Raw genomic sequence first — 24,394 nt, forward strand, 5'->3', positions numbered from 1 at the left:
TAGACTTAACCAGTGAGAATATTTCTATAAGTAGGAGCAGTAGTGGCTCAGCTACTGTTAATCAAACCTCAATGCTTTTACCTATAAAATGGAAGTAATAATATTACCTACTACGTAGTGTCATTGGGAACATTAAATAACATAATATCTAATACATCTGCCTAGAGAAAAAAATGAGTGAATTTTTATTAATTAAAAATTATTTTAATGAATTACATTAGATTATATATTATAATTTAATTAATATTATTAATAATATTAACTGGATAATCTTTAATTATTTTTACTATTTCCAGTATTTATTTAAAACAACAACAACCCTCCCAAGAAAACCTCAAGTATACAGGGATTTGATTATATAGAAGCCAAGAGAAAAAATAGAAAATAAAAACAAAGCCATAATTGACCTAGATTCTGGAATTACCTATCCAGAACTTTGGAAGAAGTATAATTTATATGTTCAAAAAGGAAGGAAGGAAGTGTTAAGAAGTTGGATTAATAGATAAAGAATTTCAACAGAAATTTTGAATTTATTAAAATATCAAATAAAAATTGTATGCATGAAAAATGCATTATTTGATATTAAGAATTTAGCAGAATAAAAGATCAAGGAACTAGAAGGCAGGCTAATAGAAAATATCCACAATGAAACCCTGAAAGGGTAAAAAAGATACAAAGTAAAGAATAGAGAAAAGTAATGTGAAAAGTAGCGAAAAGGGATTGTAGTTGACAGAAGAGTGGCAGCAGTGCCATTCCTAAGTATATGCTCAAAAGAAATGCATAGGTACATATATGACCATCAAAAGGCATGCATGATAAAGTTCATATAAGGAATATTTGTTATAGTCCCAAACTGAAAACAACCCAAATTCTCATCAGTAGCACAATAAATAATACTAAAATGCTTTGAGAATAAACAAACTAAAACTACATACAAAATAATGAATAATTTTCACAAACATTATTTAAACTGCATGCTGAATGACTGCATTTCTATGAAGCTCAAAAATACTCAAATCTTGTCTATGCTGTCTTAAGCCCAAATAGTGATTACTCATGGCGAGAAGAAGCAGTGTGGACTAGACAGGTGTGCAAAGGGAGGTTTCCAGGGGTGCTGGTGAAATTTTGTTTCTTGGAGTTTTGGTTAAAACGATATACTCACTTTGTGAATTTATAGGGCTTTATATTTATGGATTGTATACTTTTCTTTTCATGTTAAACTTTATAAGAATTACTAAAAATGTTTAATTATACATTAAATACCTTTGTAGTCTAAATGTCAGTATTACCATTATGGTTAATGCTTATGATTATATGTCCTATAAGGAATGGAATTATCAAAAGTTTCTTTTCTTCTTGTTTTAGTAGCAACTTTATTTTTTTTCAATTTCTTGTACTGATACCAAACAAACAAAAACAAAACACCTTAAGCATTAAAATGATGGTGTTGCACCAATTTTACACTTAATTTCAACATTAATATTAACACTGAACAGTAATAACTCAAACAATGTGAAAGCCTGATATATCAAGAGTTTCAAAACAAAAGGAAACACAGTCTCTTGAATAAAAGAATCATAAGCATAGATGCTAAGAAACAATAATATGTACATGTTACCAAGATGAATGTGCAGTTTTGTAAGAAGAGCAGTCATGTTCATCATTTAACATCCTTCAGCTGTTGGAGTTGTATTGTAAATTCAGTTAGAGCATGTCATTTCACTTTATCATGAATATAGTATACATGTTTCTGTCCCTTTATTGGAACATATACCTGTAGCAACTCTCCCAGCTTCAAGCTACCAGGAGTATTGGATACAATTTTACATTAAATGCAGGCTAAGTTTAAATAACATAAAGAAAAATCTCTTGACTCCAGATGCAAAGAATGACCTGTAGTAGATAAGCTATATCTAAAGCATGGCTCCCTCAATATGTTTGTTATCTTCTTGACCTAGAGACTGAAATCTTAACAGCCCCTAAGTAAGGGTGGGCATGGAATAGATGGTGAAGGGGCAGTTAAGACTCTGTATCTTCTCAATATGGAGAATTGTGTTCCCAGAGCTCTGCTCTACACTTTTAAGTAAAATAGGAGTAGAAGAAATCTACCAACCTATCAAAGGAAAGGAAGCTAGAAAGTGATTTAATTCAGCCTGCATTCTGGGAATTTAATTTTTTAAAAAAGGTTTCCCCTCAGAATATCTAATCACAGGCCTTCCCCACTGCAAGTTTTCATAGGGGACAAGAGATGGAGACCTCCTATTCTGCCATCTTCCTGACTCTTACTGCAAGTTTAAAGTTCAAATTTATATTACCCATATGGTCTGAAAAATTACAGCCTGAGATATTAATGTAAGCATTCCTAAGTAATACTCCAACCTGTTAGCAAAATATGTGCATCTTTCTTCAAAATGCATCTAGTATCAAATAATTCTCATGGTTTCTCCTTACCATACTATCTTAGCAACCACCATTATCTTACCTGTGCATTGTTGTGATAACTGCATAACAAGTTTCTTTGCTTCTATACTTGACATCTCTATTTATTTACAAAGTCAGATCTTGCCACTCATCTGCTCAAAACTCTCAGTGATTTCCTATATCACATGGAATAAACTACAAGTCCTTACCATGCTTTACCAGGCATCTTGTGCCAGGCTCCTCCTGATCTGGTCCCTTACTGATTTTCTGATCCTATCTTCTTCCACCACCACCACCCCCCTTCACTCTGCATCACACACACTGGATGCTCTTCTTGGGAAATGCCAGGCAAGCTCCCATCTCATACCTTTGACTACTCCCTCTGCCTGGAACACTCTTGCCCAAGAAAGTCTTGTGTTTATCTTTCCCTCCTTATTCAGAGCTCTTCTCAATTAGCATCTGTTATTGGTTGAATTGTTCTCCCACCGCCCCACCACCTCCCCCTACCAAATTCATATGTTGAAGTCCTAACACTCAGTATCTCAGAATGTGATCTTACTTGGAAATTGGGTTGTTGCAGAAGTAATTAGTTATATTAAGATGAGGTCATTAAGGTGGGCCTTAATCCAATATGACTGGTATCCTTATAAAAAAGTACATTTTGGACACAGACATACATACAGGAAGATTACCTTATGAACTTATAGATACATAGATGGTCCTCTGTGTACCAAGGAGAGAGGCCAAGAACAGATCCTTCCCTCTCAGAAGGAACCAACCTGCTGATACCTTGATTTCAGACAGCTAGCCTCTAGAACTGTACATTTCTGTTGTTTCAAAGCCATCGAGTTTGTGGTACTTTGTTACAGTAGCCACAGGAAACTAACAACAGCATTTAGTCAAAGAGGACTTCTCTCTGCAGTTAATATAAAATAACATTATGATTTCATTTCCCTTTATCTCATACCTAGTGTTATTTATTCTTGGGGTCTGAATTCTTTGTCTCCTTGTCACAAAAATGCAAAGTTGGGAGAATTTGTGCGTATTGTCTTGTACTATCAAAAACAATGCAAGAAACAGAATCCAACAGCACATTAAAAGGATGATACACCATGATCAAGTGGGGTTTATCCCAGGAATGCAAGGACTCTTCAATATACACAAATCAATCAATGTGATAAACCATATTAACAAATTGAAGGGGAAAAACCGTATGATCATCTCAATAGATGCAGAAAAAACTTTCAAAAAAATTCAACACCGATTTATGATACCCTCCAGAGAGTAGGCATAGAGGGAACTTACCTCAACATAATAAAGGCCATATATGATAAACGCACAGCCAACATCGTTCTCAATGGTGAAAAACTGAAACCATTTCCACTAAGATCAGGAACAAGACAAGTTTGTCCACTCTCACAACTATTATTCAACATAGTTTTGGAAATTTTAGCCACAGCAGTCAGAGAAGAAAAAGAAATAAAAGGAATCCAAATCGGAAAAGAAGAAGTAAAGCTGTCACTCTTTGCAGATGACATGATACTATACATAGAAAATCCTAAAAATGCTACCAGAAAACTACTAGAGCTAATCAATGAATTTGGTAAAGTAGCAGGATACAAAATTAATGCACAGAAATCTCTTGCATTCCTATAAACTAATGATAAAATCTGAAAGAGAATTTAAGGAAACACTCTCATTTACCATTGCAAAAAAAGAATAAAATACCTAGGAATAAACCTACCTAAGGAAATAAAAGACCTGCATGCAGAAAACTATAAGACACTGGTGAAAGAAAATAAAGATGATACAAACAGATGGAGATATATACCATGTTCTTGGAATGGAAGAATCAGCAGTGTGAAAATGACTATACTATCCAAAGCAATCTACAGATTCAGTGCAATCCCTATCAAACTACCAATGTCATTTTTCACAGAACTATAACAAAAATTTTCACAATTTGTATGGAAACACAAAAGACCCCGAACAGCCAAAGCAATCTTGAGAATGAAAAACAGAGCTGGAGGAATCAGGCTCCCTGACTTCAGACTATACTACAAAGCTACAGCAATCAAGACAGCATGATACTGGCACAAAAACAGAAATATAGATCAATGGAACAGGATGAAAAGCCCAGAGATAAACCCACGCACCTATGGTCACCTTATTTTTGATAAAGGAGGCAAGAATATACAATGGAGAAAAGATAGCCTCTTCAATAAGTGGTGCTGGGAAGACTGGAGAGCTCCATGTAAAAGAATGAAATTAGAACACTCCCTAACAGCATACACAAAAATAAACTCAAAATGGATTAAAGACCTAAATGTAAGACCAGACACTATGAAACTCTTAGGACAACATAGGCAGAACACTCTATGACATAAATCACAGCAAGATCCTTTTTGACCCACCTCCTAGAGAAATGGAAATAAAAAAAATAAACAAATGGGATCTAATGAAACTTAAAAGCTTGGCCACAGCACAGGAAAACATAAACAAGACGAAAAGACAACCCTCAGAATGGGAGAAGATATTTGCAACTGACAAAGGAATAATCTCCAAAATTTGCAAGCGGCTCATGCAGCTCAGTATTAAAAAAGCAAACAATGCAATCCAAAAATGGGCAGAAGACCGAAATAGACATTTCTCCAAAGAAGATATACAGATTGCCAAGAACACATGAAAGGATGCTCAACATCACTAATCATTAGAGAAATGCAAATCAAAACTGTAATGAGGTATCACCTTACACCAGTCAGAATGGCCATCATCAAAAAATCTGCAACCAATAAATGCTGGAGAGGGTGTGGAGAAAAGGGAACCCTCTTGCACTGTTGGTGGGAATGTAAATTGATACAGCCACTATGGAGAACAGTATGGAGGTTGATTAAAAAACTAAAAATAGAACTATAATACGACCCAGCAATCCCACTACGGGGCATATACCCTGAGAAAACCATAATTCAAAAAGAGTCATGTACCACAATGTTCGTTGCAGCTCTATTTACAATAGCCAGGACATGGAAGCAACCTAAGTGTCCATCAACAGATGAATGGATAACGAAGATGTGGCATATATCTCCAATGGAATATTACTCAGCCATAAAAAGAAACAAAATTGAGTTATTTGTAGTGAGTTGGATAGACCTAGAGACTGTCATACAGAGTGAAGTAAGTCAGAAAGTAAAGAACAAATACCATATGCTAACACATATATATGGAATCTAAGGGAAAAAAAAGGTCATGAAGTACCTAGGGGTAAGACGGGAATAAAGACACAGACCTACTAGAGCATGGAATTGAGGATATGGGGAGGGGAAGGGTAAGCTGGGACAAAGTGAGAGAGTGGCATGGACATATGTACACTGCCAAATGTAAAATAGATAGCTAGTGGGAAGCAGCCGCATAGCACAGGGAGATCAGCTAGGTGGTTTGTGACCAGCTAGAGGGTTGGGATAGGGAGGGTGGGAGGGAGGGAGACGCAAGAGGGAAGAGATATGGGAACATATGTCTATGTATAACTGATTCACTTTGTTATAAAGCAGAAAATAACACACCATTGTAAAGCAATTATACGCCAATAAAGATGTTAAAAAAAAAGAAAAAAACAAAACTAAGTAAATTTGGAGTAACTGGGAAAAGGTCTCCTAAAATCTCGGCAAATATCAGTCTTATTTTGTGAAAGGTAGAAGTGTTTTCTTTTAAATCAGGAAAATGACAAGAATGCCTGCTGTGGCCATTTTTATCCAACATTGTGCTTGAGGCCCTAAGTAGGGCTGGAACACAAAAATATAATAAAAGTTGTATGATTTTGAAAGTAAGAAAAAATTGTCAGTATCCCCACACAATATATTTGTATTTGTACCTTGAAAATTTGAGAGAAATATTTGGGATTAATGTGAGTTTAGCAGGGTAGCCATATATAAGATCATAAATGCATTATGTTCTTATACACAGCAGCAACAAATAAGATAACACTATAAAAACAATAAAAACTGTAAAGCACTATGTAATAAATATAAAGAAAGTGTGTAAAATGTTTACGGGAAAATTATAACATTTTCTTGAAAAGCATTAAAGAATTGAACATAGAGGTATTCATATCTATGCCTGAAAAGTCTTAATAATACATATAGGGTAATTCAGTCCTAATTGATACATGAATTTAATGCATTAGCAATTATGATCCCTTCATGGTTTTTATGGAATGGACAAGTTGATTATATCACTTACAAAGTGATTGAGAGGGCCAAAAATTATTAAGAGAAGATTTGAAAAAGAATAAGCTGAGGGTATTTGCCACATAGATCTCAAAAATAATGTGGTAGTATTTGTGTTAAGAGTTAGATAAATGGAATAATGGCACAAAACAGAGAAAACAATACATTTTAAACCCTGCTTTAGGACATATGTGGCACCACAGACCAGTGAGGGAAAGAATTAACTCCTACATTTATAATGATGGTGGAAATAGTTATTCATATGAAACAAATAAAATATATGCTTACCTCCTATCATGCCCAGAAACTAGTTATAGGAGAAATGAAAATCAGGAAAAGTGAAATGTTAAAATGAGCAACATCTATTTTCTAAAAGACAGCATTAAGTGACATGATGATCCTATGGTCCATGGTCCAGGAGACGGTAACTGCAAGATACATAAATGCCTAACATTAATAACTGAAATACATAAATTAAAAAAAACTTTCAAACAAGATTTGCATGTAAAAATGGGCAAAAGATATAGAATGGCAATGATCAGAAGAAAAAAATACTAAATATAGCTATAGACATAGATATGGATATAGATCTATGCAGACGTACAAACACTTTCCACATTATAGTGGTTACTCTGGAGGAGATGGAGAGGAATGAGATCAAAAGGAGGAACACAGACTATTATATAGATAAGTAATATTTTATTTTTAAGTGATTGCTGGGTGCACGGCATTTATTATATTATTTGCAGATATATTTCATTTAACTGAAATATTTTGTTATAAACTAAAAAATATGGACAAAGGATATTGCATGTTAAAAATGTTGAGTGATTCCCTTGACCACAGGGAGGGTAACCTTTATATCTCCAGACTCTGGTATGAAAAGTCACTCAGATAATTTGTTCATCTGAGACTGTGAAAGGATGTGATTGAAGCTCTGTTGAACCCTCCAGTTCAGCTCAGCCACTCCCTGAATACTTTATTCAAAAAAATAAAGACAAATTTGTCTTAAAGAGAAAAAAAAAAAGGTGAAGATGAAGCAGAAACCCATATCTAAAGACAATGTAAACATTTAAAAAGAAAAGTTGGGGTTTAGGAGACCTGAATCCAAACCCGAGCTACTCTACTAACTCTGAGTGATCTTGGGCATGCTGCTTGTGATGGATTAAAAATTATCACACATTTTGGGACAGTCTTCCTACTCAGAAGTGGGATCCTTTTATCCACCCTTGCTTCTGGGCTGGCTTGTGACCGATTTGGAAGATAGCAGAATTGACACTCAGCGAGTTACTACCCTAGCCTTTAAGAGGACTAATGGCTTCACCTTGGTCTCTGGGATCCCTGGACTGCAGTATCGGAAGCCCCGCTACCTGGAGAGCAAGAACACATGGCATGTCCCTGAGAGTAAAGGGAGAGGGTGAAGGGCTACTATGAGCCCAGCTAACTGTCACTGTAAAGGTGTAGGGATGTGATTGAAGCTCTGTTGAACCCTCCAGTTCAGCTCAGCCACTCCCTAAATACCACTGAATAATCTCAGTGAATGACACGTGAAGCAGAATTGCCTAGCCAGCTAGGCAACTTGGACTATTGCTTACACATAGCTCTTTTCATAGTGAACGTTTTTTATGCTGTCTGAACATTATTCTTTAAACAGGCTGGAATTGCTAGTCAAACTAGCAATTTATTTAATAGAAATCTTTTTCAGAGTTCCACTTCTGCTCAGACTGGCTTTTGCTGACTCACAAAATCATGAGTTATAAAAAATAAAGTTTTTATCTGAAGCCATTAAGTACCCGATAGTTTATGATGCAGCAATAGATAACTGGAACTGAATTTGTTACCTGGAAGTGGGATGCTACCATAACTAAAACCTGAAACATGTGGCATTGGCTTTGGGCCAGCAGTGGATAGACAGGGGACCTCAAGGAGACTGATAGTAAAAGCTTGAAAGTAGATGAGGGCTTGAAGGACAGTAAGGAAGTTGTATTTGATGGCTGGATTAAAAGTGGTCCTTTTTATGTAGTGGTGGAAAATTCAGCAACACTGTCACCAACAGTAATAGGGAATATCAGAAATATACATAATGGTTTAAACTAAGGAGCTTTCCAGGCATAATTTGCAAACGGCCAACTGGGTTCTAGTGGCCTCGCATAGATTTACTAAAGAAGAAACTTTTCATTCTATCTTATGGGTAAATATGGAGGGAAGCATATAATTTATTTCTTTAATTCACAAATCTTTTGATTAAAAGGAATTTTACCCAGGGCATGTTATTCACACCTGGACTTAATTTAGATACTAAGATATTAAACGTGAAGTCGGTGTTGAAATAGGATAAGACTTTCGGGGAATCTTGGGAAGAGCCGAGTGTATTTTGCATGTGGGAGAAATGGAAATAATTAGTGTCCATAGGCAGAACTATGGCATATTTAAAATGGCAAAAATTCTTTGGCACTCATTACAGTGAGTGATGAGGTCTGCTTCCCTACCACTTGAATCTAGGCTGGTGTATGACTACCTTGACAAGTGGAGTAAAGCATCGTCTTTAAAAGAACAGTCAGCTCCTGTCTGGATCTCTGGAATAATATATATTATAAGCCTCCATATATTAAATCTGGCTACCCTACTAGAGAAAATCCAGGAAGAGTCCTTCAGACAACATAAAGAGGAGAAGTACAGCTGTCTCCTGCCTTACCCTCTTCTGCTCTGTTATCAGGCATATGCTTGGAGCCCTCTTAGGTTCTTCAGAACAGCTCAGGGACCAACTTGATACCACAAAGTGATCCAGTCAGCTCCATGTATAATAGAAGAAATGCACAAAGGAGCCCTACTGATTTCCTGACCCACAAATCAATGCAATACAAAAAGCTTTTTAAACTCCTAAATTTTGGAGTAGGTTTTTACAGAGCAATAGATGGTAGACAGGCAGATAGATAGCAGGTAGATGAAATAGATAGATGATAGATAGATAGATAAAATACTGAGTTAGAGTTCTATTTATCTGTGAAATAAAAAGGGTTTGAACTACATTATCTTTATCCTAACCATCTAATTCTTAAGGCTAAAGATTTATTCCAGCTTATTCTTTCCACTTTTGAAGCATCTTTCCTAAATCTGCAAAATGTCCATGTCAAAGTAATACAGTACAGAATAGATAACTAAATCCTTGCTAGGCATTAACTAGGGTAAATACATTTGGAGAACTGCCTCTCAGTTTAAACCTGTGGAACAGTGACTATACCATGGTTTTAGAGAGACTGTTTCTTCATGTCATGACCTGTCTTATAAGACTATGGTTTCAGTTCCCTGACACTTTAAAAATAATCACAGTCAAACAGAAACTAAGCTGCTGGGGTATGTGTTAATTGCTCCACACTAGTGAGTAGAGATAACAGGAGCTGAGGTTCCCTTGAGATCCAGAAGAATTGTGAAGGGTCAGTTTCAAAATGAGTACTATTAGATTGGTTAAAAATAGGTCTTTTCTTGGACAGTATATTTAACATTGTTTGAACATTATTAAATAGGCTGAAGGTGCTAATCATAACAGTAAATTATTCAATAGAAATGCTTTTGAGTATGTATCTTTCTGTCCCCCCGACCCCGGCTGCTGGGAACTTTTATTATATACAGGGGCTTTTATACATAGATTTCTCCATGAAATAGAGGGCACACGTTCAACATTCCGGTCCTGTGATGATCTGTATGAGATGAACTGATGATTCTCAATGGCTTACTTGATGTTTGGTGCAGTGCTTGTCTGTGGCTACAATGGTCCCTAAAATTCCAGGCCAGTGTTTTAAGATAAGAATTTAACTCAAGCTTTATATTTTTATTAATTATAATTTTTTGCTGTTTTCATAAATAAGGATCAAATGTACAGTTTCTTTTACTTGAAAACTCTCAACAGTCTACGCATAAATAGTACCAAAATAGATATAAAAAATGAGAGGTGTCAGAGTTGAACTTATGAATTTCTGATCTATGAGATCAACTATATTCACTGGATCAACATTATAAATGCAAGACTGTAAATGACTCACTTCATTTTCTGATAACTGAAGCGACAGATTACTAACTTGGACAGACGAATGCTGTTAGTTCACATTTTGGCATTTGCATTTGAATAAAATTTTTCCTTTCATTCAGAATGAACTAAAATAAAACTGCTTTACACTTTCTTAGAAGAGCATTTTTCATTAATATCAACTATTTGTCTTTCACATTTAAAGGAAACTAAAAAAATGTGTCTACAAAATGTTAAAATCTGGGAGATGTTTGAAGAGAATACATTCTTTATAAGCCACAGAGAGACATTTATTTATTATTTATTTCTGGGTAACATTATTGATAAATTTTCAACTATAATTTATACTTGCAGGAAGAAATGTGTTATATTTTCAAAAGTACTAATTTGATTATATAGAACATTTTAAATTCTAATTGCTTTTCAATTAGTATAAATAATTATATTGTGTGAATATATGCATAAGTTGAATTATCACTGATTAATATTTTTTGAGTAGATACCACTTCAAATAGCAAATAAAAATAGTGAAAAATAAGTGATGTGAAAGAAAAGATTCCATCACCCAGAACTTTAAATAAATAATTGTTTTTAAAATTTATATGTATATTTTTCTAGTGCTTATGAATTCTACAAGCGTTATGTCCTCAGTATATGGTTTTAAAGGATAGGTTTTTGAGTTTTTAAATTATCTTCTTTCTTTAACAAAACAGGAACCTGGAGAGAGGAGGAAAAGATGGAAGAAAAAATTACAGAAATGCACTCATAATATTTTTCATATTAAGTGGACACCTTATAATAAATATTCAAGTAACTGATAATCTGATAGGCATATGGTATAATTTATAAAAGGGACACACATACACACACTCACACATACACTTTTCTCTTTTCTAATCTATAATAGAATTTGAATTTAATATAAACAGAAACAAATGTTCAATATGATAATTAAAATACATTTTAATTTAATATAAAATTTGTTTAATGTAAACAAATAAATGTTCAAAATGGCATTAAATTCTCAGACTTTATAAGAAATATTAGCTTGTAAGAAAAGATGGTTATATCTAATAGCTTGGATTGTAGGAAGAAGTTCCTGAAGACAATTAGACCAATCACACACATGAAAAAACATTGAAATATGCTTTACTGAGTCAGTGCCACTGTACCAAAGCATTGTAAGGCCACAAAAACTAATTACCAGAAATAGCTTTCATAATAAGGAGCAATCCAATAGAGTAGATAAATGTAAATAAAATATAATAATACACATTGAATTTGAAAAGTTTTAAGTTAGAGGCAAGTAAAGTCTCAGAGGAGCTCCTGGAAGGAAAATATTATTTCCTCTGTGGAAGATCATACAAACATTAAATCTGTATGAGGGTCTTCTCTGGTGGCTCAGTGGTTGAGAGTCCGCCTGCCGATGCAGGGGACACGGGTTCGTGCCCCGGTCCGGGAAGATCCCACATGCTGTGGAGTAGCTGGGCCCGTGAGCCATGGCCCCTGAGCCTGCACGTCCGGACCCTATACTCCGCAATGGGAGAGGCCACAACGGTGAGAGGCCCACATACCGCAAAAAAAAAAAAAAAAAAAAAAAAAATCTGTATGAGATTTGGGTTTTGTTTTTATTTTTATGTCTTTATTGGAGTATAATTGCTTTACAATGTTGTGTTTCTGCTTTATAACAAAGTGAATGAGTTATACATATACATATGTTCCCATATCTCTTCCCTCTTGCATCTCCCTCCCTCCAACACTCCCTATCCCACCCCTCCAGGCTGTCACAAAGCACCGAGCCAATATCCCTGTGCCATGCGGCTGCTTCCCACCAGACATCCACCTTACTACGTTTGTTAGTGTGTATATGTCCATGCCTCTCTCTCGCTTTGTCACAGCTTACGCTTCCCCCTACCCATATCCTCAAGTCCATTCTCTAGTAGGTCTGTGTCTTTATTCCTCTCTTACCCCTAGGTTCTTCATGACTTTTTTTTTTTTCTTAAATTCCATATATATGTGTTAGCATACGGTATTTGTCTTTCTCTTTCTGACTTACTTCACTCTGTATGACAGACTCTAGGTCTATCCACCTCATTACAAATAGCTCAATTTCGTTTCTTTTTCCAGGTTGTTTCCATCTCCGGGCTATTGTAAATAGAGCTGAAATGAACATTTTGGTACATGTCTCTTTTTGAATTCTGGTTTTCTCAGGGTATATGCCCAGTAGTGGGATTGCTGGGTTATATGGTAGTTTGATTTGTAGTTTTGTTTTGTTTTGTTGTGGTACGCGGGCCTCACACTGTTGTGGCCTCTCCCGTTGCGGAGCAACAGGCTCTGGATGCGCAGGCTCGGCGGCTATGACTCACAGGCGCAACCGCTCCGCAGCATGTGGGATCTTCCCGAACTGGGGCACGAACCCGTGTCCCCTGCATCGGCAGGCGGACTCTAAAACACTGCACCACCAGGGAAGCCCTATTTGTAGTTTTTTAAGGAACCTCCATACTGTTCTTCACAGTGGCTGTATCAATTTACATTCCCACCAACAGTGCAAGAGAGTTCCCTTTTCTCCACACCCTCTCCAGCATTTATTGTTTCTAGATTTTTTGATGATGGCCATTCTGACTGGTGTGAGATGATATCTCATAGTAGTTTTGATTTGCATTTCTCTAATGATTAATGAAGTTGAGCATTCTTTCATGTGTTTGTTGGCAGTCTGTATATCTTCTTTGGAGAAATGTCTATTGAGGTCTTCTGCCCATTTTTGGATTGGGTTGTTTGTTTTTTTGTTATTGAGCTGCATGAGCTGCTTATAAATTTTGGAGATTAATCCTTTGTCAGTTGCTTCATTTGCAAATATTTTCTCCCATTCTGAGGGTTGTCTTTTGGTCTTGTTTATGGTTTCCTTTGCTGTGCAAAAGACTTGAACTTTCATTAGGTCCCATTTGTTTATTTTTGTTTTTATTTCCATTTCTCTAAGAGGTGGGTCAAAAAGGATCTTGCTGTGATTATGTCATAGAGTGTTATGCCTATGTTTTCCTCTAAGAGTTTGATAGGTTCTGGCCTTACATTTAGGTCTTTAATCCATTTTGACCTTACTTTTGTGTATGGTGTTAGGGAGTGATCTAATCTCATACTTTTACATGTACCTGTCCAGTTTTCTCAGCGCCACTTATTGAAGAGGCTGTCCTTTCTCCACTGTACATTCCTGCCTCCTTTATCAAAGATAAGGTGACCATATGTGCGTGGGTTTATCTCTGGGCTTTTTATCCTGTTCCATTGATCTATCTTTCTGTTTTTGTGCCAGTACCATACTGTCTTGATTACTGTAGCTTTGTAATATAGTCTGAAGTCAGGGAGCCTGATTCCTCCAGCTCCATTTTTCGTTCTCAAGATTGATTTGGCTATTCGGGGTCTTTTGTGTTTCCATAGAAACTGTGAAATTTTTTGTTATGGTTTTGTGAAAAATGCCACTGGTAGTTTGATAGGGATTGCATTCAATAAGTAGATTGCTTTGGGTAGTAGAGTCATTTTCACAATGTTGATTATTCCAATCCAAGAACATGGTATATCTCTCCATCTATTTGTATCATCTTTAATTTCCTTCATCAGTGTCTTATACTTTTCTGCATACAGGTCTTTTGTGTCCTTAGGTAGGTTTCTTCCTAGATATTTTATTCTTTTTGTTGCAATGGTAAATGGGAGTGTTTTCTTGATTTCACTTTCAGATTTTTCATCATTAGTGTATAGGAATGCCAGAGATTTCTGTGCATTAATTTTGTATCCTGCTACTTTTCCAAATTCATTGATTAGCTCTAGTCGTTTTCTGGAAGCATCTTTAGGATTCTCTATGTATAGTATCATGTCATCTGCAAACAGTGACAGCTTTACTTCTTCTTTCCCAATTTGGATTCCTTTTATTTCCTTTTCTTCTCTGACTGCTGTGGCTAAAACTTCCAAAACTATGTTGAATAAGAGTGGTGAGAGTGGGCAACCTTGTCTTGTTCCTGATCTTAGTGGAAATGCTTTCAGTTTTTCACCATTGAGGACGATGTTGGCTGTGGGTTTGTCATATATGGCCTTTATTATGTTGAGGAAAGTTCCCTCTATGCCTACTTTCTGCAGGGTTTTTATCATAAATGGGTGTTGAATTTTGTTGAACGCTTTCTCTGCATCTATTGAGATGATCTTATGGTTTTTCTCCTTCAATTTGTTAATATGGTTTATCAAGTTGATTGTTTTGTGTATATTGAAGAATCCTTGCATTCCTGGAATAAACCCCACTTGATCATGGTATATGATCCTTTTAATGTGTTGTTGGATTCTGTTTGCTAGTATTTTGTTGAGGTTTTTTGCATCTATGTTCATCAGTGATATTGGCCTGTAGTTTTCTTTCTTTGTGACATCCTTGTCTGGTTTTGGTATCAAGGTGATGGTGGCCTCGTAGAATGATTGTGGGAGTGTTCCTCCCTCTGCTATATTTTGGAAGACTTTGAGAAGGATAGGTGTTAGCTCTTCTCTAAATGTTTGATAGAATTTGCCTGTGAAGCCATCTGGTCCTGGGCTTTTGTTTGTTGGAAGATTTTTAATCACAGTTTCAATTTCAGTGCTTGTGATTGGTCTGTTCAAATTTTCTATTTCTTCCTGATTCAGTCTTGGCATGTTGTGCATTTCTAAGAATTTGTCCATTTCTTCCAGGTTGTCTATTTTATTGGCATAGAGTTGCTTGTAGTAATCTCTCATGATCTTCTGTATTTCTGCAGTGTCAGTTGTTATTTCTCCTTTTTCATTTTAATTCTATTGATTTGAGTCTTCTCCCTTTTTTTCTTGATGAGTCTGGCTAATGGTTTATCAGTTTTGTTTATCTTCTCAAAAAACAAGCTTTTAGTTTTATTGATCTTTGCTATCATTTCCTTCGTTTCTTTTTCATTTATTTCTGATCTGATTTTTATGATTTCTTTCTTTCTGCTAACTTTGGGGTTTTTTTGTTCTTCTTTCTGTAATTGCTTTGGGTGCAAGGTTAGGTTCTTTATTCGAGATGTTTCCTGTTTCTTAAGATAGGATTGTATCGCTATAAACTTCCCTCTTAGAACTGCTTTTGCTCCATCCCATAGATTTTGGGTCGTTGTGTCTCCATTGTCATTTGTTTCTAGGTATTTTTTAAATTTCCTCTTTGATTTCTTCAGTGATCACTTTGTTATTAGTGTATTGTTTAGCCTCCATGTGTTTGTATTTGTTACAGATCTTTTCCTGTAATTGATATCTAGTCTCATAGCGTTGTGGTCGGAAAAGATACTTGAAACAATTTCAATTTTCTTAAATTTACCAAGGCTTGACTTGTGACCCAAGATATGATCTATCCTGGAAAATGTTCCATGAGCACTTGAGAAAAATGTGTATTCTGTTGTTTTTGGATGGAATGTCCTATAAATATCAATTAAGTCCATCTTGTTTAATGTATCATTTAAAGCTTGTGTCTCCTTATTTATTTTCATTTTGGATGGTCTGTCCATTGGTGAAAGTGGGGTGTTAAAGTCCCGTACTATGAATGTGTTACTGTCAATTTCCCCTTTTATGGCTGCTAGTATTTGCCTTATGTATTGAGGTGCTCCTATGTTGGGTGCATAAATATTTACAGTTGTTATATCTTCTTCTTGGATCGATCCCTTGATCATTCTGTAGTGTCCTTCTTTGTCTCTTCTAATAGTTTTTATTTTAAAGTCTATTTTGTCTGATACGAGAATTGCTACTCTAGCTTTCTTTTGATTTCCATTTGCATGAAATATCTTTTTCCATCCCCTTACTTTCAGTGTATATGTGTCTCTAGCTCTGAAGTGGGTCTCTTGTAGACAGCAAATATATGGGTCTTATTTTTTTATCCATTCAGCTAATCTGTGTCTTTTGGTGGGATCATTTAGTCCATTTACATTTAAAGTAATCATCGATATGTATGTTCCTATTCCCATTTTCTTAATTATTTTGGGTTCGTTATTGTAGGTCTTTTCCGTCTCTTGTGTTTCTTGCCTAGAGAAGTTCGTTTAGCAGTTGTTGTAAAGCTGGTTTGGTGGTGCTGAACTCTCTCAGCTTTTGCTTGTCTGTAAAGGTTTTAATTTCTCCATCAAATCTGAATGAGATCCTTGCTGGGTAGAGTAATCTTGGTTGCAGGTTCTTCTCTTTCATCACTTTAAATGTGTCCTGCCAGTCCCTTCTGGCTTGCAGAGTTTCTGCTGAAAGATCAGCTGTTAACCTTATGGGGATTCCCTTGTGTGTTATTTGTTGTTTTTCCCTTGCTGCTTTTAATATGTTTTCTTTGTATTTAATTTTTGACAGTTTGATTAATATGTGTCTTGGCGTATTTCTCCTTGGATTTATCCTGTATGGGACTCTCTGTGCTTCCTGGACTTGATTAACTATTTCCTTTCCCATATTAGGGAAGTTTTCAACTATAATCTCTTCAAAGATTTTCTCAGTCCCTTTCTTTTTCTCTTCTTCTTCTGGAACCCCTATAATTCGAATGTTGGTGCGTTTAGTGTTGTCCCAGAGGTCTCTGAGACTGTCGTCAGTTCTTTTCATTCTTTTTTCTTTATTCTGCTCTGCAGTAGTTATTTCCACTATCTTATCTGTTGTAGTTTATCTTATGACAGGGTCGAAAGTAAGCTCATCACAGGAGATGAATTGTGCCGAAACACAGCAGTAGAGGGCTGCAGCTAGCTCAGGCAAAACAGCGCCGTCTGTCCTGCTGTGGTAGCTTTTATTAAAGCATTATCTATGTTTACATTTTAAGACTTATTTTCTTAACATTCCAGAAATGCCAAAGCAGCAACATATGCTTCTATTGATTATACAAGCAATAATGGGCTTTCTTGAACACATGCCATGCTTCGTCCTTGAGCGCAAAAGCAGCACAAAGTTCCCACCATTATTTTGATTATACTGAAGTAGCACAAGGACATTTCCTTGCGTTCCCACCATTCTGATTATTCTGAGGACATCTCATGGATCAGTGCCCAAAGCACTCAATGCTTATTCGCAGGCCCCCAGTTTGCCAGGGGGGGAGGGGGAGGGCTCAATGCATTCAGGACTGTTTACAGTTCTGGCTTATCCGCATGCCCCCAGTTTGCCCGGGGGGCTCAAAGCAATCAGGACTGTTTGCAGTTCTGGCTTATTCGCCAGCCCCCAGTTTGCTGGGGGGGGGGTGGGGCTCATGGGTCACGTCCCCTTTCCATGTCCTCAGTTATTCCACTACATTTCCCCCTTTTTTTTGCAGCTTGTGCAGCATCAAGAACACGGCAGCTTGTTGCAATGTTGCATGGCGGGTAGCTTTCACTCGTTGTCGGACTACAATTAAACATATGATTATTATTATAATGAGCATTAGCAATCCTGCAGTAGAACCAAATAAAGCATGTAATTTAAACATGGGATTTAGATTATTAAGTCCTTGAATAATTCCAGTCCATACTTCTTGTGAATTAAGTCGTTGTAATTTCTTCTGAAAAGTTTGTTGAATTTTCCCTTGTAAATTCACAATTTCTTCTGTCAAATTTTTGTGATGTAATAGATGCTTTTTTATTTTTGCCCAGGGGAATGCAGACTGATTATATGGAACCGAAGTGACACAAAAGGCACTTTGATTCCAGTCACAACGTAGCTTCTTTTGTCTTTGTAAATTTACAAGTTGGTCCCCCAACATAAACACAGCTTGTAAGTCTGCTATTTCCGAATGTATTTCCGAATCAATTTGTCGTTGAGAGGACCAAAGCATTTCAGAATTTTTATGCCAATCAGTTATATAATCAATGGTCTGAATAGATTGTTCTAAAGCAACTCCAGCTACTGCAGCAGTAGCTGTTATGGCTATAATACCCATGACACCTGCAATCAACATTCCTACAAATCTTTTACTTCTTTTTAATGCATCAGCTAAATATTGCAAAACAGCCATAGGAAGAGATTCTTGCCATTCCCTTCCAAGATTGACAGGAAGCCAAAGACCTGTCCGAGCTCATAAGATATACAAACTTTCAGTAGATATGTTAAAAGATATAGTAGGGTTAATGCAGGTATACAGAGAGCAATTTTTACACATTATAATACCTTGAGTCTCATTCCATACAGCTGGTCCCTTTAACAATATATAAGGTAATTTCACACAATTACGAGTATACCGAATAACATTTCTATGAAAAGTCAAACTGTGATTTCCAGATTTGTTAACTATATGTCCTACCCAAGCATTAATCTTTTTCAAAGTTGCCATAAGCTTCCACAAGTCCTTTTGGATAGGATATCCATTTAAATGAGGACCTGGAGGAGAAAACCCTCCAGCATGCCGTACTATGGTATCGTTAATAGTATTGCTATAAATAGTGTTATCCTCTCTATGCCAGTGTAAATTCTTCAGACCCCTTTTTCCTCGGGCAGAGCCAAAAGGGCTCCAATCAATGATGCTTCCCCAAGAAGTATTAACAAGAACCCGAGCCATTTCTCCTCGGCATCGAGTCCAATGGACCCAATCCGATAATCGATCCACGAGAGGCACCTGGCATGGAGGCAAGTAAGGTGCGGAAACATTCTCATTAAGAGTGGAATTAGAACTTTTAAAACTATAAGCACTCAAAGGATATAACCCATGATATCTGCTTTCGTTTTTGACAACACTTAACCATGCCTGATAATTCATTTTAAGGCAATGATCTCCCTTTCCCATACAAATAGGAGGTCCATTAACACCCACCGTGTAATTCTCTATTATCCTTCCTTCTTCCAGCTTCAAAGGGCCTCTATCATCAAAAGGACCAGGCAATGATCCAGACTCATTTACATATACAAGAATTGGGGCATCCCACCAGGTAACCCCCATATTAAGAGGAGGGTTAGGAATGTAAGTCCAATAAGTATGGTTAGTACAATTTATCTCATTGGCTGATATGCTTATTACCTGTGCAGACAACACTGCCAACATGGCTACAAAAAGATTGGTGCTAGCGAGGGGTTTACCCTGTGAAATGACAAAATTTTTAGCAGTGCCTTTAAACTTTTTCATTTGCCCCCAGGTCAGTGGAGGCGCCTTCTTCTTTTCCACCAAGTCTTAAACTGCATATATTGTCCAGGTTCAAGAACAGTCTTGGCAAGCGCCTCCAATCCTGAGGAATTAATATGTTTTTGGAAGCATACCTAGACAAAAGACCTTGAACATAATTAGAATGCATCCCATATGCATTAATGGCTTCTTTTAAAATTTAAAAAATTTTTACATCATGAGGGTTATACTCAACTTTTACATATCTATTCGGAAATTGATCATTAGCAGGCATAGCTTGTCTAACAATAGGGAAAGCAAAAAATGATTCAGAATATTGCTTTTCTTCCTTATTCATCTCTTCTTCCAACAATAGTCTATTAGATTCAGGTTTTAGAGGAAAGCGAAACTGACGAGAGGCTCCAACAGGATAAGCTGCTAATTCTAAAGGAGAAGCCAAAGGAATAGTAGGACATGGCTCCTGATATAAAGGAGTGGTACCATTGTTTTTATTTTCTTCCAATTTAACCATCAAATTTTTTAACTTTGAAAGTATATCAGAAATCTCATTCTGTTGAGAAAGTGGCATCTCATTTTGTTTGCTAGTCTGCTCCTAACCTTTATCATCATCAGAAAAAGCCCCTTAATCACTGGAACCTGAAAAATCCTCTCCTGTCTCAGACACAAGGGGAGGAGGAGGCGGAGGAAGGTCCTCTATAGGAGACTCACGAAACAGAGTACGAAAAGCAGCAGAATGATCGGGAGCAGAATTCGGACGCTGAGGGCACGCCCCATTTTCACTTTCCGTTTCAGATTGTAATGGTTCCAGGGCAAGGGAAATTAATTTGCAAAGAGACCAAACTCGGACAGATATAGGGTCTCCATGCTGATGAGCTCTTCTTAAGTCTTGCATAATCTGTTTCCAAACTTTTAAATTCAACTGGTTATGACCAGTAGGTTGAAACCAGTAACAATGTTTACGAACCAGCGCAAACAATTCATCAAAAGATTCTGGTTTCACTTTCACTCCTGAACTCCATAATAACTGTTTCAGGAATCTAATGTATTGAAATTCTACTGAATGGGAATTCCCCATTACAGTTACTCTACTGCTCCCGAAGGTTTCGCTTACTCTTGAGCAGACCAATTTCCCCTTCGGTCCCGCGATCACGCGATTACTTACCTTCAGGTCCCTGTTTGGGCGCCAAATGCTGTAGTTTATCTTATGACAGGGCCGAAAGTAAGCTCATCACACGAGATGAATTGTGCCGAAACACAGCAGTAGAGGGCTGCCGCTAGCTCAGGCAAAACAGCGCCGTCTGTCCTGCTGTGGTAGCTTTTATTAAAGCATTATCTATGTTTACATTTTAAGACTTATTTTCTTAACATTCCAGAAATGCCAAAGCAGCAACATATGCTTCTATTGATTATACAAGCAATAATGGGCTTTCTTGAAAACATGCCGTGCTTCGTCCTTGAGTGCAAAAGCAGCACAAAGTTCCCACCATTATTTTGATTATACTAAAGTAGCACAAGGACATTTCCTTGCGTTCCCACCATTGTGATTATACTGAGGACATCTCATGGATCAGTGCCCAAAGCACTCAATGCTTATTCGCAGGCTCCCGGTTTGCCGCGGGGGGGGGGGGGGGGGGTGCTCAAAGCATTCAGGACTGTTTACAGTTCTGGCTTATTCGCATGCCCCCGGTTTGCCGGCGGGGGGGGGGGGCTCAAAGCAATCAGGACTGTTTGCAGTTCTGGCTTATTCGCCAGCCCCCAGTTTGCTGGGCAGAGGGGGGCTCATGGGTCACGTCTCCTTTCCATGTCCTCAGTTATTCCATTACATTATCTTCCAGGTCACTTATCCGTTCTTCTGCCTCAGTTATTCTGCTATTGATCCCATCTAGAGTATTTTTCATTTCATTTATTGTGTTGTTCATCGTTGTTTGTTTCATCTTTAGTTCTTCTAGGTCCTTATTAAATGTTTCTTGCATTTTGTCTATTTTATTTCCAAGATTTTGGATCATCTTTACTATCGTTATTCTGAATTCTTTTTCAGGTAGACTGCCTATTACCTCTTGATTTGTTATGTCTGGTGGGTGTTTATCTTGCTCCTTCATCCGCTGTGTCTTTTTCTGTCTTCTCATTTTGCTTATCTTACTGTGTTTCGGGTCTCCCTTTTGCAGGCTGCAGGTTCGTAGTTCCTGTTGTTTTTGGTGTCTGTTCCCAGTGGCTAAGGTTGGTTCAGTGGTTTGTGTAGGTTTCCTGGTGGAGGGGACTAGTGCCTGTGTTCTGGTGGATGAGGCTGGATCTTGTCTCTCTGGTGGGCAGGTCCACATCTGGTGGTGTGTTTTGGGGTGTCTGTGGACTTATTATGATTTTAGGCAGCCTGTCTGATAATGGGTGGGTTTGTGTTCCTGTTTTGCTAGTTGTTTGGCATAGGGTGTCCAGCACTGTAGCTTGCTGGTCGTTGAGTGAAGCTGGGTGCTCGTGTTGAGATGGAGATCTCTGGGAGATTTTCACCATTTGATATTATGTGGAGCTGGGAGGTCTCTTGTGGACCAGTGTCCTGAAGTTGGCTCTCCCACCTCAGAGGCACAGCACTGACTCCTGGCTGCAGCCCCAAGAGCCTTTCATCTACACGGCTCAGAATAAAAGGGAGAAAAAGTAGAAAGAAAGAATTAGTAGAAGTAGAAAGAAAGAAAAAAAGAAGGGAGGGAGGGAGGAAAGAAGGAAGGAGGGAAGGAAGGAATAAAAGAAAGAAAGAAAGAAGATAAAGTAAAATAAAATAAAGTAAGATAAAATATAATAAAGTTATTAAAATAAAAAAATAATTATTAAGAAAAAAATTTTAAAAAAAAAGGAAGGATAGAACCCTAGGACAAATGGTGGAAGCAAAGCTATACAGACAAAATCTCACACAGAAGCACACACACACTCACAAAAAGGGGAAAAGGAAAAAATCATAAATCTTGCTCTCAAAGTCCACCTCCTCAATTTGGGATGATTCGTTTTCTATTCAGGTATTCCACAGATGCAGGGTACATCAAGTTGATTGTGGAGATTTAATCCGCTGCACCTGAGGCTGCTGGAAGAGCTTTCCCTCTTCTTTGTTCGCACAGCTGCCGGGGTTCAGCTTTGGATTTGGCCCCGCCTCTGCGTGTAGGTCGCCGGAGGGCGTCTCTTCATCGCTCAGACAGGACGGGGTTAAAGGAGCCGCTGATGCGGGGGCTCTGGCTCACTCAGGCCGTGGGGAGGGAGGGGCATGGAGTGCTGGGCGAGCCTGCGCGGCAGAGGCCGGCGTGACGTTGCACCAGCGTAAGGCGCAGCGTGCGTGCTCCCGTGGTAGTTGTTTTTGGATCCCGGGACCCTGGCAGTGGCGGGATGGACGGTCTCCCCGGAAGGGGGGTGTGGATAGTGACCTGTGCTCGCAAACAGGCTTCTTGGTGGCGGCAGCAACAGCTTTAGCGTCTCATGCCCGTCTCTGGGGTCCGTGCTTTTAGCCGCGGCTCGCGCCCGTCTCTGGAGCTCCTTCAAGCAGCGCTCTTAATCCCCTCTCCTCGCGCACCAGGAAACAAAGAGGGAAGAAGTCTCTTGCCTCTTCGGCAGGTCCAGACTTTTCCCCGGACTCCCTCCCGGCTAGCCGTGTTGCACCAACCCCCTGCAGGCTGTGTTCACGCCGCCAACCCCAGGAAGCCCGAGCCTCAGCTCCCAGCCGCTCCCGCCCCGGCGGGTGAGCAGACAAGCCTCTCAGGCTGGTGAGTGCCTGTCGGCCCTGATCCTCTGTGCGGTAATCTCTCCGCTTTGCCCTCCGCACGCCTGTTGCTGTGCTCTCCTCCGGGCCGCCGAAGCTTTCCCCCTCCGCCACCCGCAGTCTCCGCCTGCGAAGGGGCTTCTAGTGTGTGGAAACGTTTCCTCCTTCACAGCTCCCTCCCACTGGTGCAGGTGCTGTCCCTATCCTTTTGTCTCTGTTTATTCTTTTTTCTTTTGCCCTACCCAGGTATGGGGGGGGTGGTTCTTGCCTTTTGGGAGGTCTGAGGTCTTCTGCCAGCGTTCAGTAGGTGTTCTATAGGAGTTGTTCCACGTGTAGATGTATTTCAGGTGTATCTGTGGGGAGGAAGGTGATCTCAGAGTCTTTCTCTTCCGCCATCTTCCCGGAAGGCTAATCTGTCTTTTGATCTGGGTTTTGTTTTTGTTGTTTTTTGTTTTGGTTTTGGTGATGGGGTGTGAGTGGGGTGCAAAGGCTGCCAGAGATTTTGAAGATATTTGGGTGAAGGCTACACATGCACGCTGTGGAGGAAACTGCAGCAGGGGGCCTGCATTATAAAGTCCAGCAGTGAAGGCCGTGCAAGGATGCTTCTCTTCTCCGTGTCGCCAGTACTCTTGCTCTCCTTGTGTTTCAGAAGGTAGCTGTCTGGAATTCAGGTCCCTAAGTTCAAATAAGGAGAGTTTTTGTAGTGTGAGTTTGGATAGGTAGCGGTACTTGCATAGCATTTTTCAAAATTCTCCACTATATGAGATATAATTTAGACACAGTATAATTCAAAAATTGGCGAAAGCCTAAGAACATTTGCATCACCCAGTTCCATGTCCCCATTTACAGTTCATCCTCTCCTCCATCCACGGAACAGTCAACCACTGACCTTTCCATCTTTATAGTTTTGCCTTGTCTAGAATTTTACATAAATTGGAGTCATACAGTATCTA

At 38.3% G+C, this 24,394-nt stretch overlaps 1 protein-coding gene across 15 annotated transcripts in view; it reads left to right on the forward strand.

The window, feature by feature from the left end:
- DNAJB9 (DnaJ heat shock protein family (Hsp40) member B9) overlaps positions 1 to 24,394 on the forward strand; it is a 714,883-nt gene that overhangs the window by 466,714 nt on the left and 223,775 nt on the right. The window contains exon 17 of one of the 15 annotated variants that reach the window (XR_013829613.1): positions 19,436 to 19,517. The exons of the other annotated variants lie outside the window; for them this stretch is intronic. The gene's annotated coding sequence lies outside the window, so the exon portion shown is untranslated. The remainder of the gene's footprint in view (positions 1 to 19,435; positions 19,518 to 24,394) is intronic. 15 annotated transcript variants of the gene reach the window in all.

This window comes from Stenella coeruleoalba, assembly GCF_951394435.1.
Source record: "Stenella coeruleoalba genome assembly, chromosome: 9".
NCBI lineage: Eukaryota > Metazoa > Chordata > Mammalia > Artiodactyla > Delphinidae > Stenella > Stenella coeruleoalba.